The sequence below is a fragment of the Apteryx rowi genome, unplaced genomic scaffold (assembly GCF_003343035.1).
Source record: "Apteryx rowi isolate R43461 unplaced genomic scaffold, aptRow1 scaffold_24, whole genome shotgun sequence".
NCBI classification, from domain to species: Eukaryota; Metazoa; Chordata; class Aves; order Apterygiformes; family Apterygidae; genus Apteryx; species Apteryx rowi.
This window is the reverse complement of record NW_020448752.1, coordinates 943,534-962,243: the sequence shown is the minus strand read 5'-3', so window position 1 is coordinate 962,243 and position 18,710 is coordinate 943,534. Positions and strand designations below refer to the sequence as shown.

General features: G+C 40.6%; 1 long non-coding RNA gene across 1 annotated transcript in view; it reads left to right on the top strand.

Moving 5' to 3' along the window:
• Nucleotides 1–14,495, top strand: part of LOC112966345 — a 36,837-nt gene extending 22,342 nt beyond the window's left edge. The window contains exon 3 of the long non-coding RNA XR_003253579.1: nt 11,408–14,495. This is a non-coding gene — a long non-coding RNA (uncharacterized LOC112966345). The remainder of the gene's footprint in view (nt 1–11,407) is intronic.
• The last annotated feature ends 4,215 nt before the right edge of the window (nt 14,496–18,710 follow it).

Here is an 18,710-nt window from a genome sequence, read left to right as displayed (position 1 = left end):
CAGAGTGCTAAGGCCTTTATATGAATTTGGAGGAGGGAGGAATTTAGGAGGTTTATCAATTCTCTTATAAAAATAGTAAGACAGAATTTCAGACAATCTAATACTATATGCTTTAGAAGATATAAGAGACCTTCCTTCTCTATGTGTCTATTCTATCAAAGTTCCTATTTTCCTATCATTTTGAAGTATATGACAAACTTTTCACTTTTCACAGTGAATTCTCAGTAGTATATTTTTCTACAGTTCACAATAGTAGAGTTTTTGTTGGGCAGGAATGGAGGCAAGTGCATTGTAAAAGAGAATCTTGACCTTGCTGATGTCAATGAAGAAACTCACTTAGCACCATAAATGTACCTTGGACTCTACCTGGATACTTCTATAACACTTTTAAAAATTTGTATTCTCTCCTCAGACTGTATGATGACACTAGCTTTTTGTGAGATAAATATTCAGTAATTGAATAGTTTTGTTGAGATGCGGAAGTCACATGGCACATTTTTGTACACTGGTCCAACTGGTGTTAGGCTCAGAATTGGATTCCCACCTGATTTGTTAGTTATGAATTTAGCATTTTGCAACTCACTGAAACAGCAAATACGGCAGAGCAAAGTTGCTGCTGGCAAACTCGCTAGTTAAACATTCACCAAACATAGTAGGTTATAGGCAAGGACAGAGTTGGTGTCAATTTTCATTTGTAATTAAAACATATAATTGTGAACATGCTTACTCAGTGCTTAACTGTTATTAGCAGTGATCACGTTGGCTGTGACCCCGCAGCGAATGCTTAGTGAGCAGATCCTTTGCTTACTTGAAACCTCTTATAAAATTAGGAACATATTGATTAAAGCCCTTATACTTTGGAGCACTACAAGCACGCGCTTAGCACTGGCCATGTGCAAAATTCCACTTTTATTCAGTGTGATACGTGTCTGAGAGACGCTTCAAAGTCGGGGAGCGCAGGCTGCTTAACTGCCTGCTGTGCCTTTGGGAATGGCCCAAGTGAATTGCTGGGCAGGACAGTGAGGTTTGGGAGCGTTTATTGCTGTTATGTGGCTATGAAAATAAGCAGATGCAGCCAATCCAGTGAGGTATTTCCATTACACTGTGCTCTAAGATGATGAACTCAAACTATTACAGGTGTAGAGAAGGATGACCAAAGGAATGAACTGTCTGATTCATAAGAGGCTGGAAAAGCTTGGCTTCTAAAACTTAGCAAAAAAGAAAGTTGAGGAATATGGTTGCTCTCTTAGGTACATCAAGGAGTTAAGTATCAGAAAAACAGTGAAGTTAGAGGACAGTATTTCCACAAGCACAAATGGGTACAACTAAACAAGGCATGATTACTTTTTGGCTGATTATTAGGAGAAAAAAGATCTAAGTATTAGCCCAAGGAAGTCTGGAAAGGACTTCTAATAAAGGCAATGGGGACACAAATTTAACTGCTTTTAGGATGTTATTTAAGCAATCCGTGAAAAGGAGGGTATGATGTGGTCCCTGCAATAACAGGGCCTGATCCCTAGGATCTGGGAAGTCCTGCAGCTCTTTACTGTGACAGGCAGTGTGCAAACACCAGTATCTGTTGGGGATCTGTAGGCTAAAGTGCTCTCTCCTCTTGATCTTCAGTTCAGAGCTGAACTAAACTCTTTGGCTGGGGGCTGGGAGAAAAACAAAGATTTAAGTGCCTTGCAAATGCTTCAGTTACTATTAAGAGGCTGTAAAAGACTGTCAACAACATCTGGCCAGGGCAATCGTGAGAGATTATATCTCTTAATCCTAGTGTGTGTATATATATATTTTTGAAACACCAACATAAAACACTACTGCTTTGAGCTGTGTTATTCCTCCCTCATTAAACACAGCTGGAACCAGCTGAAGAGTCATTTTGGAGCCAGTAAGGCTTGCTGCGTGATGGCCCTTTCAGAAGTTTTGACAGAAGAGATTCAGCTTATGGTATGCTCCCCGGGCTCACACGTGCTGTCTGAGCGTCTGACGTTGGCACTGCACAGGCTGTAAAGATAAAAGGGGGATGTGGTGACTTGGCCAAGCATGCTGTGGTCTGGAGACAGCCACGCTGACGTGGTGCTGCTGTCACTTGCTGAGAAGCTCTGGTGTTGAAGATGGCCTATGAGCAAGAGATTACCCTCCAAATTTTATGGTGGGATGTTGAAATGTTAAAATGATCACAAGAAAGGCACTTGGCCCTAGTGGATGCAGCGAAGGGAGGCCAGAAGTGGAAGGAGGAAGCACTTGCAGGCGTTCATGTGCACTGGGCAGAAGGTGATTTAACTTTCACAGGGGCAAAGGGTATGGGCCAAGTGCCAGCAGCTCTGGATCAGCTGTAGCTAATATTTCTTTCTGAGCAGTGTGCTATGGGTGAAAGCTCCAGTAATCTTTGACCACACAGCTGTGCTCTCCAATTACAAGCTTTTCTGGCATGGAAAGCTGAAATGCTGAAAGATTTTGCTTTCTCAGCCAGAATGAAGGAACTGTATTTCCTTAAAGGTGGTGTTGGGTGCTCTTTAGCCATCTTGTGTCATGGCTCTGTATAGCAGAGCTGGATGATAACTGAAGTTTTGCTCTTGTTCCTTGAAGCAATCCATAAACACAGGCCTGCCATGAGAAACGGTAGCCTCAGGAATTGCCCCCATGATCCTGCAACCTCACCAGAAACAGAACTAGCAAGGCAAAATACTGATCTCTCCACACCTTGGCTCCTGTGGACAGAGTGTGTCCTGCTCTGAGGTCCAGGCACCCATGCTGTATGGTCCCATGTCCTGCTGTAACCTGGCAGGGTTAGCCCACGAGTTCATCGTGGATCCTGGGAAGTCGGGCTGTCACTGTAGAGGGTGGCTGAGGTCTGGGGAGGGAGCACAGCAGGGCCTGTGGTGTAGCACAGCTCCAGAGGCAGTGTGGCTCCATCCCTGCTGGTTTCCAGGTGAAGTAGGGCAGGAGCTCCAAGGAGGGGCTCAGCCTGCTGGTCTGTCTTGGGGCACTTTGGAAAATGGCAGTTCACACATTTTTGACTATTTGCAATTTTGTGGATTTAATGATATTTTGGCTGTTGACTCATTGTCCCTCCTGCTGCCTAACTTGCTGTCCCTTGATGGTTGCTTTCATAAATGTGTGCATTTACAGATTAGTGCATTTATTACCATTAGGAGGTTAACAGGTTTAAAGTGCAAGTCCATCACTCACCTGCTGCATGATTTTGTGCACAGCTAGACAAATAAGCACTGATGGGAGCACCTGTCACTGGATTTGAGGTCAGCTCCCATGGCCATCACCTTTTGGCCAGGTCTGATGCTGTCTAATTAACTCATTCTTCAGAAGAAAAAGATTCTCACTACCAGCTCAGACCTCTGAATTTCCTTATGAGAACAAAAGTCAAGCAGAGTCAGAGGTGATTGAAAACATTAAGCAGGAGATAATTTAAAAGTGAAAGCAAAGTATTGATCTGCAAGCTAGCAAACCTTATGCAGGATCCTTTTTGCTAATGGCAAAAACCATTTGGCCTGGTCCTGTGGTCTTAAGTGGAGAGGCAGCTTCAGCCTAAAAATGACTTGCTGTTCTTGAGTTCAGTCTGAAGTCCTTAGCTGGACTGACACCTGCAACACCAGGCAGACGGCAGGATTACTGGAGGAGAGCTGTAGCGTGCAGCATGCAACCCTGATCATTCAGCAGAAACTGGCCAGGCGGTGCCGGTGCTTAATGCCCTGCCCACTCTGTGTCAAAAAGACAAATACAAAGGCTTTGGGTGGCTTAAGTTATGGATAGAAAAGTCAGTTTTACAGCAGGAGAGTTGTAATCAATATGGAAAGCTAAAAAGCATTCTTGTGGTTCAAGCAATGACTCTGTTAGAGCAGCTACCCAGAACACAGCTGGGCTCACTGTGCTGTCCTGTCTCTTAGAGAACTTCTTTCAGCTACTTTTGGCCCAACTGATTTTAGGAGCAGAGTTGTTTGCTTGTTATTGAAGGATTTTGCCATGTTTTAAATCTGCTGAAAGGCTTATTCTTTTTATTCAGTGACTTAGAGTTCTTTACACTTAGTGATGACATTAAGTTGTACCTGCTGTTTGAGGGCATGTATGACATGAAGTTTCTGGGTTCTACACCTCTGCTTCATCTTAGCCATTCTTTGCATTAAGATTGCCTCTGAATATTTTAAGATTGTAGATCCTACCTTTACTGATAAAACATTTTTGCCATCCACAAACATTAATATTCTCCTCTGATTACAATTACCAGAATGCAGAATGAGTGAGGTTTTTTCTCCATGTCTTCAAGACTAGAATCTGTTATTTTTTTAAAGAATAGATATGCATATACATGTATATACATGTGCACACCCTCCTACCCCTTTCAGTCAGATCAATATCATGTAATCTATATAAGTACAGAGAAAATAATGTGTGTGTGTATGTGTGTGTATATATATATATAAATAAAACTTGCTAACTTCAAATTTCAAGTTTATCCACACAAACCACTTTCTTAGTGTATAATAACCATGCTAATCCCATGCAACACTCAGAGCTGAGGTGCTTTCTCTCCCTGAAGGATTGCTGCTTTTCTTCTCACAGCAGGTTTCTCAAATACTTCTGAAGTGCTCCAAATTCACATGGCCTGGGAGGTTGCCCAGCAGTGAGGTCTTTTCTGTTACAGTGAATCAAAAGAGATGTATTTACTGTTTGTGGCTTTTGCTGGTTGTCCTATGGCAGTGTCAGTAGAGATACTGTATCAGTAGAGAACTGCACATAATAGGAATGTTGTTTTGCTTCTGTAATTATTTGGGCTTATGTTCTCCCTTTTTGTGTCAGGTACACCATTTGCATTAAGAACACTTAAATGCTTTTCCAGGGTTTTTGTATAATGCCAAGGACCGAGATGTGAGCTTTCATTTTTTTTATCCAATTTTTGTTTTCAAATATGACCAACACTTTTCTAATAAAAGTATGTTCATATTTTGTGCTAAAGAAATGACTTTTGGAAAGATACAGCATATTTTTGCCTTCTGGCAACTGTAGCTTTGTCACTGAGAATAGCAGAAAATAATTAATAATCAGTAGTGGGAATCTAGCATTATAATTCTCCAGCTGTTGTGAAAAATAACTTTGTATGTATCTTATAGAAACAATTAGTGAAATAACAAGGAATAAAAATTACGCAACACCACTGCAGGATTTGTGAAGAGAACGGTAGGTAGAAATTGATAGATTCTTTTGGTTTATTGCCACTCAGGTAAATGAAAATCTGAAAAACCTGTCAACTAAAGAATTGTGATTATTAGCCTGAAACTTGTGACAGATTAAGTATAATAGAGGAGCTGACTGCTCAAATGTAAGTGAAGAGAACATTTTCATGGGGTTTGTGTGAGGCAGGCTGTTTTACAAGCTTTAAGCCATTGTGCAAATGACAGGATTAGTTTGGCTGAATAGAAATACAAATACCTTGAACTAGCAGGTATTTGCTGTAGAAGATCCATCTGAGGTGTGGTGCTCTATCAGGGGCGACTCCTAATAATGATAACCCCTGTGGACAGGAGATGGTTCTTTTCTCATCTCTTATTGCATATTTTGATTTAGTAAACCAACTTCAGCAGCAGTATAAGGTGGTGCTTTTTGGATGGTCAATGGGTTGGAGAGTTATTACTGCTTAAATAAAGATACTGTACTACAGAGCTCCTAAAAACAACAGTCCTCAACTTCAGGCTTACATGCGGTGCGGATCTCTCTTCAGCCCTTTAGCTTCACTGAAAGAGTTTAAACTCTATTTCAACATAGCTGATAGTAGTTCAAAGCATTGCATGCATCCAAGGAAATGGGATCAACAAATGAAACTAAAAATATGTCACTTATAAACAAAACCATGAAAAGAACTTGCCTTCTAGCTTATCTGGATTGTACCATGTGGGACCATATGTCATTTGACCTTTGGCTAAATAAATTCAGTTGTAATGAAAACAAGTTCAGAAAATGGATCAGATTGCAGCATAGTTTTGGTTAGATAAGTCAACAGACTTCTTGGTTATTTTCTGAAATGTTCCTGCAATGTTGTGTTAGTTTGTGCTCTCTGCAATACTTTCTCTATGGCTACATCATCCTGCTTCATATACATAGGTCATTTGAGGTTATAGGTACATACTAGTGTACTCTGTTAATTCACTTCGGATAAATGTGAGCAAAATGGGTGAACAGCACCCTGTGGTTAGAATCCATGTAGTTAATCCTCAGATCACTGAAGATGCTTATGTTACAGGATTTTGTGGTACAAACATAGTCCTAGGAACTAGGGAAAAGCTCATCTTTATGTTAACAGTGCTTAAAATCTCTAGTCTGCGATGTGGCTTGTGAGATCCCATTGAAAACCATGCAAAATGCCTAGTATGCACCTGGCAATTTTGCCTGCTTATAATGAACTGTGCGATATCTCGCATCCTGTGCCCGGACATGTGTTCTGTTCTTGCTTCCGCGTGGGTATTCATTCGGTTGTGCTCCCAACACTACCTTAGCTGACCACATAAGTTGCTCGCTGCCCAAAGCAGTGAATGTAAAATGTGGTTGAGATGTGGCTCATCTCCTGGGTTTTAAAAGTAGTAGGAAAAATAGACAAACTTTCCTGGGTTTTGCTGTTGTAATTTTTTTAATTTTAATTAAACTGATGTGTTTTTTCACACATTCTTCACTGCATTTTATTTATGATTTCTGTCTGCAGCTGTTTTAAACCTATTTCATTCCACTTTGCTATCAAAGCAATGCTTGTCACAAGAAAACCTGATGCTGTGTTAATACAATTTAAGTCTCCCGAAGGGGACTGTGTAATTTTGAGCTTCTAACCAGGAAGATGAGTCCTAATCAGTTCTAAATGGTAGGAGGAAAGATCTTCCCCCAAAGAGAAATCTTGTGGCTATCAGTAACAGTGAAGGTACTGTGATGAAATTCAACAGGCATCCCCAGAGATTTCATCACCTCTGAATATGCTCCTTCCTCTTAATTCGTACAAAGCTGTTATGGGATTTCTGTCTGTTCCTCAGAGCATCATTGAGCGCAGAGGAACAGCACAGATTCTGGGGGGTCTCAATCCCTCTCTCTGATACAGTGTGCATGAATGTCATTACCTGTCATCAGCATGCCACTGACTCTGCACTGAACTGCTGTAGCTGGATAATTATGTTCAAGGGACAAACTGTCACCAGTCGTAAATACCTGGTGCTTTTGTGGAAAAGATAATGCATGTTCTTATGCAGAACAGTTTAAAGCTGTGTCTGATGCTTATGCGTTGCTTCTTAACTGCTGGGAAGCAATTGAAATGTCAGCAGAACTGTTGTTTGTAGTACTGCTTTGAGTCAGCATTTGTGAAGCCAGTTTATGAGAAGGTGAAGCTCGTGAGTCATCTGCCTTCCTGAAAACTTTGTGCCTTTGGAAAAGTAAACAACGTACTTTGCAAGAGGGGCTGAACTGCTGGACTTAAAGGTTTGTGATGAGCTGCACAAAATCTAGCTGGAGGCCAGTCACTGGTGGTGTTACCTCAGTGTCTATACAGGGAACCAATACTGTTTAACATCTTCATTAATGACCAGGATGATGGGACAGAGTTCACCCTCAGCAAGTTTGCAGATGATACAAAATTGGAAGGAGTGGCTGATACCCCAAATGGTTGCTCTGCTGTTCAGAGGGACCTCGACAGGCTGGAAAAATGGGTCAGTGGGAATCTAATGAATTTCAAGAAAGGGAAATGCAAAGTCGTGCCCTGGGGAGGAATAATCCCATGCACCAGTACAGGCTGGGGGCTGACTGGCTGGAGAGCAGCTTTGTAGAAAAGGCCCTGGGGGTCCTGGTGGACAAGTTGAGCATGAGCCAGCAATGTGCTTTTACAGCAAAGAAGACCAACAGCATCCCGGGCTGCATTAGGCAGAGCATTGCCAGCAGGTCGATGGAGGTGATGCTCCCCCTCTCCTCAGCACTGGTGAGGCTGCCTCTGGAGTACTGTGTCCAGGTCTGGGCTCTGCAGTACAAGAAAAACATGGATATACTGGAGCAAGTCCAGTGAAGGGCCACAAGGATGACTAAGGCATTGGAGAATCTGTCATATGAGGAGAGGCTGAGAGAGCTGGGGTTATTCAACCTCAAGAAGAGAAGGCTTGGGGAGATCTTATCAATGTGTACAAATACCAAATGGAGGCAGGGAGGGGGGTGAAGTAAAGGAGGTGAAGCCAGACACTTCTCAGTGGTGCCTAGTAAAAGGACAAGAGGCAGTGGGCACAAGTTGAAATATAGGATGTTCCATTTAAATATGTTTATTTAACTGTAAGGGTGATTGAACACTGGATCAGGTTGCTCTGTGAGGCTGTGGAATCTCTGTCCTTGGAGATATTCAAAACCCTATTGGGCAGCCTGCTCTAGGTGACCCTGCTTGGACTGGGGGGCTGGATGAGACTGCCTCCAGAGACCCCTTCCAACCTCACATGTTCTTTGCTTCTGTGTGCCTGGATGCAGCCATGTGACTAAACTCTCCTGTGAAAGGTAGCAATCAAGTAGGTGCAGTAACAGCTCTAATCATCCTGTGTTACAGTGAGTAATCATCTCCACTTAGATTTGTAGCCTTTTATGTTCCTGAATGACATTAGCCTATTATCCTATTGCTAATCATTTCCACTTGGTAGGAAGCTATGGAACTTCTTTAGTTGGTTACCAGTTAATGAGCATTGCAATTAGAACCCTTTTAGCAGAAAGGAGCATAGCTTCACTATATACAATACACAATTGCAGTGAGCATGAGAAATGGGAGTATCCTGGGAGGTTAGGCATGGAGGGAGCTGTAGCTGAAACCTGACCCTTTTGAATTACTGCATTAATGAATCCTGGAATCACATTTATTTTTCTTACTTTTAGAATAAAGTAATAAGATATTCAACTGCTGGTGAATACAAAACCCGACTTTCTTCCTCTTTATTAGTAATCACACATTTTTCAGTGCCAGTGAAGAGTTTTTCAAGGGCTTTGGGGACGGTGAAGAAGGAACTAGTACATGTTCATGGTCCTCTGGTTGTACTTTTGGTTGCTTCAGCAGGAGCATGAATTCTGGAAGCAGGCTGGACATGCTGAATCTGCAGCACTTCCCACTAGGGGGCTGAAGTCCAAAGAGCAGCAAGCACCTGTGCTCTAAAAGGTTATTTCTTACTAAATTAGGCTCAGATTTGTAGGAACACTAGATTAAATGAGATCTCTGGGGTTACTGAGTTCAGCCTTCAGAATTGCACAATCTTCTTYGACAGCTAGCAACTGCACATCTTTGCAGAACAGGCCTGTTGCTGTTGTGAAGGTGTTTGGTCCTCCAGCACTCCCACTGCAGATGCCTGGTAAACTTTTTATAACTTTTAGGCTAAATGTGGTTAGTTTGTGGTGTTATAGTCCTCTGCTATGCTGTTCATTAGCAGAACGCTACTTAAACACTGCTTTTCCTTTCTTTGTGCTTATCTCCTGGTAAATTTAAAGAGGGGAGTTGCATCCCTTAAAAACAGTAGTCTTGCTAAAGATGAAGAGATTGATGTATGCTGTTCCAGAAGAGGTCTCATGGGGGACCTGTACAAAAGTTGCCTTTAATCCCTCTTTCATTATCTTAATTTCATCCCCTCACTAAAATTTAGCACATTACTGAGACTGGGCTAATGAGCCTGTAGTTGCCCATATCATTTCCCCACAGTCATCACAATGACTAAGTAGACCCGCTGGACAGATCCATTAGCAAGGGGTTTTAACAGTTCGTACTTTCCTCTGGAGTTGCAGTTGCAGATGATCTGGTCCCAGTGCTGAGCCCGGCGGGCTTTGGAGCTCTCCTTACACAGTGGAGGTTGTTGTTCTCCCCTGGCCACTTGTTGTCTTTGTCGTGTGGCCTTTCCCCCCATATATGTTGTATTGTCCTCTACTGAGAATAGGACAGGACACAACCCAAAGTAAGTGTGTGCACGCACGCATGTGTGGGTGCGCGTGTGCTATCAAGCCGTGACGGTGGTTGCACTGCAGTCCTGGGTTCCTGGTGGTGATAGTGGCTCTGGTGCCTCTGCAGTTCTGGGATTTAGCTGGCAGGCTCACTGTTCAGTTAAGGCAGAAAATAAACCTTTTCTCTTAAAGATTGTGTGCATTCCCACTGCGCGTTTGCAGTTTCCTTAATTGCAAAGCTACAGTAGTTTTTTATTTTTTCTTTATAAAAATGATTTCATATTGTGTATTGGATTATTAATCTTGATATTACTACTCTAGTTTTTCTGTATTTTTGCGTTAACATTATAGAGTTTTTCTTTGGCTCAGGAACTGCAGTATCTGGAAGATAATCTTCTGTTTTCACCACTGGATTTGTAGAAGAATTGATAGTTGCATCTAAAGGATTTACTTAACAGTGTGAAATAACTTAAAACTGTGTTCACTGTTCATTTGTTGAACGACTTCTGGTATTTGTTTCAAATGAGTCAAAGTGCAAATAAAGACTTGAAATCTTWTTCCTAAAGGCCAGGTTTGAATACAGTCATTCAGAATTAATATTTAAATGTGTAAGACTGAGACTTTGTAATATGTTGTCCTCTAAATTATTAGGAATGACAAAGTAAACYATCTGGTTATTGCATGACTACTCAGGCGTTCAGTCATCTGAGTTGTTCACTTGCTCCAGAAATTGCCTCCTCAGTAGAGTTTTTAAATAATGCTAATAAAACTTCTAGCTGTTTGCTACAAATCACTACAGAATTGAGGCTTGGCTCTGAACTTCGAGGTTTTTTCCTCATTAAAAAAGTCATTTTCATGTCTTTCAAATGARTTAAATTGCCACCATCCAAATCACTTAGGCTTTTAAAAAGTATTTTTAATATATTTTGGCTGGCTGAAAGTATTTTACTACATATAATGAACAATCAGGAAGTACAGCATATGTACATTTTACGTTTAAAAATATACATGCTCACCTTTTTGGAATTTTTTWAATTTTAACCCAACTTTGTATGAGTCTTGTTATTCTTAGCAAAGGCTCAAATAATTGAAAAGTTAGTGAACTTTCGTTAGTGAAAAAATATGCTACGTGTCTCAAAGGAGAGCTGCTATCCAAGCTGGAAAGTTTCAGTCAATGGATACAGAGAGAAAATTTTATTAAAATTTTCAATGTTAAAGTTTATCTAATTAATAATTTCCAAAAATGTTTTGAATTTGTGTTCAAAATCTTTCCCCGAAAAAGAGGCATTTTTAAACTATTTTTGCCTAGTGACAAATACTCTAAATATAACTAGATTCCTCGGGCAGAATTTGGTGTATAGCTGAATGATGCATCATCTACTGAGCTTTGTCACCCTGGAGAGAAAGTAGGAAACAGCTTGGTGAAGAGGCATATGTCTTGTGTCATCTTTGCTCCTTTCTTTTTGTGCAGGTGCAGGATCCTGGGTGCTATTCCCCTATGGTTCATCTGAGTCATCCAAACAGTCGCACAGATGCCAAAGCAACCACAAGCACGTTCACGGGGAGAGGATTTGGGGATGAATTAACACAAGATAACTTTTGTCATCTGTCATCCCTCCTCTTTGYGTTGGCTAATTGCTGCAGTAGGGCCAGAGTTAATGCCAGATGTGAAGATGTTTCATTCTTACAGATGTAACCTGGTGCCATCTGATGATACTACTATGCAGCAGGAGTGTCCGTCTTTTAGAGGAGACATTATTGGAAAATCTTACAGCTGTTGAAGTTCTAGTGTCAGTAGTTGTTAGCAAGATGCGAAGAGAAAGTGACTGGAAAGGGCCTCCTCGTTATTCAGTCCCTTTCCCCCATCACAGGAAATTGTTGTCKTCTTATCCCTTCAGCAGGGATTATAAGTTTGTTTAAAAAATGGATAGATTTCTTGCCTCCCTCAGAACTGTAGACAAGAYTAAGACCCTGATCCCAAAGTTCCAGCATCTGCAGTCCCCTGGGTATTTTTGGTCACTCCTACAATTGGAATAAGGATCACTTGTCACATGCTATAAAACTTGGCTTTTGGCTCAAGGCTGCATATGATCTTTGCCTCCAAATTAGGTTTCACCGTATTTCTTCCATTATCCATTGAAGCATGGAGAAATTAGATGAAGAAAGYAGCAGAGGGTTGCCCATCTCTGGGAACCAAAATGGGGCAGGAAAAGTGGAAGAAGGTGCCTCCAGCAAGCAGGGAATGGAGCATCTGACTTAACTGAGGTGTGCTGGGACCTGAGGCTCTCCCTATGCTTTTCTACAGCTGGGTGGCAGCATTTCTGCAGTGATTCATGTGCATGGTAAGTTAACTGCCTAAAGATTTTTTGGGAACAGACCTTACGTGCTTATTTCTCTCAGTTGTGATCATTCCTTTTAAAGCAATGCCAGACTCGCTGAATTTCTTGGGTATATGTCTGTGCTGTAGTGGTGAGTCCTAAAAATGCTACTGCAAATATCAGTAGATTCAAGATTTCACAAAATGAGCATGAGTTTATAAAACTGTAGTGCAGCAGCTTGTCTACTGTCTATCCTCTGTCTCCTGTCACTTGGTGTCTTCCCTTATATTCACAGTCGTGGTATGCAGGATTCCCCAGCTGTAGACTAATGCCAGTTTACTCCATTTATACAAGTTCTGGAAGATGAATTAAAACAAACTGACAAACTGACTGCCTCAGAGATCTGAAGTGCTATAGGTTCCTCCACCATGTTTCTGTATTTTTTTATGCTGTTGTTCACCTTCCACATTAACAAATCRTACTTCAAGGTTGAATTTTTCAAGCTTTAAACTTTAAGCTATTGGGTCTTGTTATTATTTTAATCAGCTTGAAAAATTCCTCAGTCATACTTCATTGTGGAACTGTCATCATAGAGTAATCAAACATCCTCTTTCTGAGCTCTTTAGCCCCTCACTATGAAATTTGCTTCACTGGATAATTTTTAATCTTTCCTTTGAACTTGTTTCTGTGTTTCTCTGTCCTTTGTAACTCAAATTTTGGAACGGATGCAGCTTTCTAGGAACACTTTTGCCAGTACTATGTACATAAWCATGTTCATTACCCAGCTTCTAATTTTCCATTTTATGAATGGCGCTTTGCTCCCTGAGATCAGGCTGAGCCAGTTGCTGTGGTTATGCTCTTTATTCCTTGAAGCACTACCTGGTGCTTGGCTGTGTTAAAACAGATTTGGTTGGATTGTGACTATTTCAGTAGGTAATTCAGACAATTGTGTATCACTAACCTGTCTTCATTTACTATCCCACCAATGTTTGTGTTAGCTGAAAACTTTATCAGAGAAGATTTGATATCACTGCCTGCATCAACTTGTAGCAGTACTGAACAGCATTTGGTCAAGCACTAATCTCTGCGATGAGTAGTGAGGTCCTTGTTAACTGAAGGTTTCCCATTAGCAACTCARTTAGATCTGTAACTCAGTCAATTTTTAATCCATCTGATGTATCCTGTTACTACTTGAAGTCTTAGTTAAAAAACTTGAATTTTATGGAATTAAGTCTAACACYTTGAAGAAATTCAAATATAATACATAAAAATAGTTGCCTTGATCACTAGATCAGTAATCTTGTARGCTATAGCAGGTTTGTTTGAGAAGACTTTTCTTTCAGTAAAACCATATTAACTGTCATTAATAGCATTTTACCTTCTAACTCTTTTTTTGGTAAGAGACTCACAGTAACTGTTCTGTGGGACAAGTATCATGTTATCTAGACTGTAATTCCCTGGGTACTTGTCTTGCCATTTTTACATCTTGAAACTACAAGGGAGTCCTCCAAGACTTGTGAAATTCCYCAGTTTCTAGGATTTGTTAAAAATAGTAGTTTGGAAGGCTTCTCTGTTCATCTGAAATGGTATTTTTCAGATTCATAGATGCAAATTTTTTGGGTCTGCTGATTTGAAAATGCATAGTTTAAGTGGGTTCTTCCTTCTGTTATAGACAAACTTCATATTTCATGTGTGACCATCATGCAGGATACATGTGTCTTCCTGCTTTGTTAAAAAAGCAGATCACAAATATCTGCTGTACTTTTCCTTAATCTGTATCCCTATTTATGATTTTATCAACTGCGCATAGCAATGAGCTGTATCTGACTTAAGGTTCCTTTTGTTCTTGCAGTATTTTAAAATGCTTTATTTCCCTTAAACCAATTTCATTTTCTTTAACTGCATTGGCTATTGATATGTGAATGGTTTGCTTTCACTTCCCTTATTGGTTACATATGTTTGAACTTGTAACTTATATTTGTCACCATTAGCTTTCCCTTTCCCCCATACTTAACGTGTTTCCATGTTTTTTTGCTGTTTTAATATCCCCTGTAAGCAGAGAGATTCAGTTGTCAGTTTAATTCTTTTTATATTGGTGTGTTCATGGCTTTTTGACTCATCTTCTAATTTTGAGGCATCCTTTTAAGATAAATAAATGACTATTAAGAGACTGCAGAAATGTAGTGAATATCCATAACAAAACTGCTCTGTTATCCTAATAAAAATTCTGTTACACATGGACTTACAATTTATCTTCATTTTTGCTAACCCAGCAGGCTAGGATTATGCTTTCAATTAAAATGGCTTAGCTGAAATAATTAGGATTTGTTGCAATCAGTGAGTATAAACTTGATAAAGGAGTCTAATTTCATAGGGTTTTGTCTGGCCTGTGTTTTTGCTTAGCAAATCCTGCTAGAGAGCTAGGAACCATGATTGCTGGAAAGCCAGTTAGAGTGGCTTCATCAAGCTGCAGCTAAATATCGGTGCTGTGAGTACAATATTTAACATGCCAATAAAACACGCTTCCTGTCTTCCAGCTTCTGTGATACACTGGTCATCAGTGGCTCTATACAGTAGATTTGAAATAATGAACTATRTGCCTTTTTGACTGACTCTTCCCCTGTGTCCATACAGGCTGTGGCTATGACACCTTTGGTCTCGGTGGCTCAGATTCCTGTTTTTTCTTCCTTCCCCCGGCTGCTCAGGAACACCCTCTGCTCCAGGTCCATGGTCTCCTGCAAACTCCATGCCAGAGCAGCTTTTGCCCTGTGAAGTGGTTACCCCGTTTGGCTCTTCTAGGCTCTCGCCCTTAACTGCAGGACGGTGTTTGCGCTCACTGTCTGCAGGGCCTGTGTCCTCCCTAAATGAGCGCCGTGGTTGGTCTCCACCGCAGCCGTCTAGGGGCTTCCTTGGAGGGGCTGCGCGGTGGAACCGGCTGGTGTACAAAATCATGGCTTTGCAGGCTGGTGGAAAAATGCTTGGCCTTTGACTTGGAAAGGTCTGTGAGCCGTGGCATTCATTCCCATGGACTCCCAGGTGTGTGCCTGGTCAGCAAGGTAAGGAACGGCAGCAGCTTGGGAAAGAAAGTGTCTCTTGGAAGCATGGGGCATAGCGGCTGTGTTTACACTTGCAGACCAGTGGGAATGGATATGTAGAGTGAAACACCTGGTGCTGAGGTCCTGACAGCCACAGTATACCCATTTCAAGTGGTGTGTTTTTGTTTTTGTTTTTTTTGTTTGTCTTCTCATACTTTGGACTAGCTCCAGTTAAATTCTGCTGAAAGGGCACCATCTCACAGGCTCTGAATTTCCAGTGTACATCAAAGTGCAGTAAGTGGGGACGTTTGGGAGGTTCAATTCAAAAGTTCATTCCTGAGTCAAACTAAAAGCACAAAGGTAGGCCCAGTAATGTTTCTTGTCTCAGCTACAGTGCATATGATTGCTGGGACTAATTTCTCAAGCTGTTATAGAGGTTTCTAGTACTCCTTCAAGGCAATTGCAGTTCAGCACTGAGACTACTCTGAAGGTTTTTCTGCCAGGGTCACGGTAAACTGGAGTTTGTATTTGTTTGTTACTGTGTGAGTTAAAGCCAAGTTGCAGGAACATAAGTATTTGGGCATGAGGTGAAAATCCCTCCAGTTYGTAATAACCCACAACAATTAATCTGCTTAAACTTACTTGTTCCATAGATGTGCTAATATATACTGCTAAATTATTCTCAGCCCTACTCCTATAGAGCATCATATCTAATTTTCTCCTTTTATAGCATACTTTAGTGCACAGGCATTCATGCCAAGTAATGCATTATTCACAAGTACCGGAGCTGTATAACAGTATATAACTGAGGCTGCAGTGGATCCTTCTCCCAGGTGTTATGTCTTATTTCCTTTTCCATAGTAAATGAATCCTTGCCTTCAAAAACTTGGGGGAACTGCAAGATGCAGCTGATGCTAATTGTGCAAGAAATTGGTGAATCAACACAGGCCTTTATTCGAGCCTGGTTCAGCCSCATGCATCACCTTCGAAACTGCCATTCTGCTATAAACCTACTATGCAATGTGGATTACGATGAGAAATAGACTGTGGTTGTCAGACAAACCCCTTGGGGAAAAGAGTATCTTGCTCTAACATCGATGCAGGCTTTACCATTCTAATCACATACACACTTAGGGCTCGCTAAACTCGGTGTATGTGCTTTTGTTTTATTTTTTTAAACTAGTGCTTGAAAAACCTCCAATAACATTCCCACATGGACCTGCTTAAATTTGCATAAAAATAGTCTGCAAATGAGGCCAAGTTTCTCTCTCCCCTGACTCCTCACAGGGCTTGGTCTGTGAATACCTAAAATCTGATGGATGGTTGAGAAGAATACTGATTTGTATTTGATTTATTTTTAATGGGCTGTGGATTAGAGCTGTGCTTCCTTGTGCTCTTATCTCATCCATGCTCATAAGCAAAGCAGCTTTTGTCCAGGCTCTTTTTAACTTGAGCGCAAGAATTCCTAGGCATTAACATGCTGCAGAAGGGAGTATTTGATTCAGTAGGTGCAGCCTCTCTTTTAAGATAATGTTTGGCATGGTACTAAGTGTCGTTTTTTCCCTCTTCTGTGGAGTGCCAGATTTTTGGAAATGTGCTTTTTACTCCCCCCCCCCATCCCCCCGAAAGAATTTGCCTGTTAGTCTTAATACAAAGTCTATCTTGAATTTTGCATCATGCCCACCTAACTTCCTGGCTTTCCGTTTCAGCTGGATATGACATTTGCTTCACTTTCCCCTAAAGTTATTGTGCAGTATTGTTGAGGTGTTAAGTACCCATTTTGCCCCAAAGTGGCTGGATTTCAGTATTAGGTTCTTCGTAATAGTCAGGATATGTTTGCTTCTGAGATCTTGCTCTTTTAATGGTGCTTATGAACCCAAATTATTGTGTTAAATAGATGCATAGGCAACTTATTATTGAATTAGCTTTTCTGATCATTAAAAAAAATCTCTACTCAGATGGGAGATCAGATCTCCTAGTTCCTTCTCTCTTTAATTTCTGTAAAATCTAGAACTGCCCTGGCTGGTTAGGGAAGAGGTTAACAAGGAAAGATTTATGGAATGTAGGTGCTGATAAAATTATCACACCTGGCTAACTTTTAAGAAAGAGTTTAGTTTCTGTAGGAATGTCAGCTATGTCAAAGTGTTACACCAGGAATTTGTCGTCTTTGGTTCATTTCATTTGCATTAAATCTCATTCAAAACTTCTGATTTTATGCAGTTCATCTCAGAAGTTGGATAGTGCCATAAACAGTTTTAAATTTATATAGGAWTTTATAGAGCGAATAGTATATGTTCTTTGCCATAGAAGACTAAATTAAATATTTCTGCCAGCATCCTGACTTATTCTCAGATATTGTGGTATATCTTCAATACAAAAAAAATAGAATCAACATGTTGCTAATGTTGGACAAAACCTTATTTTTAATAAGAACTAAACACATGTAAATGGTGTGGCCTGGCCAACATAATTTTATTGCAAATTTATAAGACAAAACCAAAATACATTGAGAACTGCAAAGGAAACAACTGAAATCTTTTGTCAGTGACAACAAAATTAGGATGGGGGGAAAATAACTCTACTAAATTAAGGCATAGATATAATAAAATAAACCGTAAGATCAACTGATACCTCTCTGAATAAAATTTCAAGTATATGGTGCAAATCTTTGTGGTTATATTGGATAGGATGCTCTGCAGAGTGCACTCATTCCAATTCCAAAACGGCAGTGAAAACAGAAGCAATAAATGATGGACTCTCCTACTGTAAGGCTCTAACAAGCTTTTCACTTTATTCAGCAGGTTATTTCTGCTTGTTCATGTTAATGGAATAGATATCAAATATTTCATTAAAGGATTGAAGGCTGAACCTATTAACATTTTGAATATTTGCAAATATTGTAAATTAACTATATCTCAGTCCTACCCCAAGATGAAAACTTCAGTCCTTTATCCAATATAAAAGGGCAGATTTTTCTTTTCTGGTACTGTCCAATAGCTTGTCTGTTTGCTTTGAAATCAAATTTCTTCTTTATCATATTGGTACTTGCTACCACCCTTTGCCCAAGGGAGAAGCTCCAGGGAAAGCGTTTTGAATCGGTGATGCTGTGCTTCCTTGCATGGTTGTTCAGTCATGTATTTTTCGAAAGCTTTTTATAAATGTTTTTCTTCAATTGAGATTTTTTTGTCCTACTTTTGATGATGTAGCTTTTGCTGGTGTCACACGCTGTCTGTTCACTGTGCGCCCTCAGGAGATATCTCGTAGTGAGGATTTTCTCCCTTAGAGCTGGCACTGGATGATACTAGTTCTCAAACCAACCCTTCCAGCTTAATAGGAGGCACCTTTTAACTCCTGGGCTTTCCAAGCTTCTCAAGCTTGACCTCCTCTRGATATACTTGCAGCACCATTTGATTTGGATTCA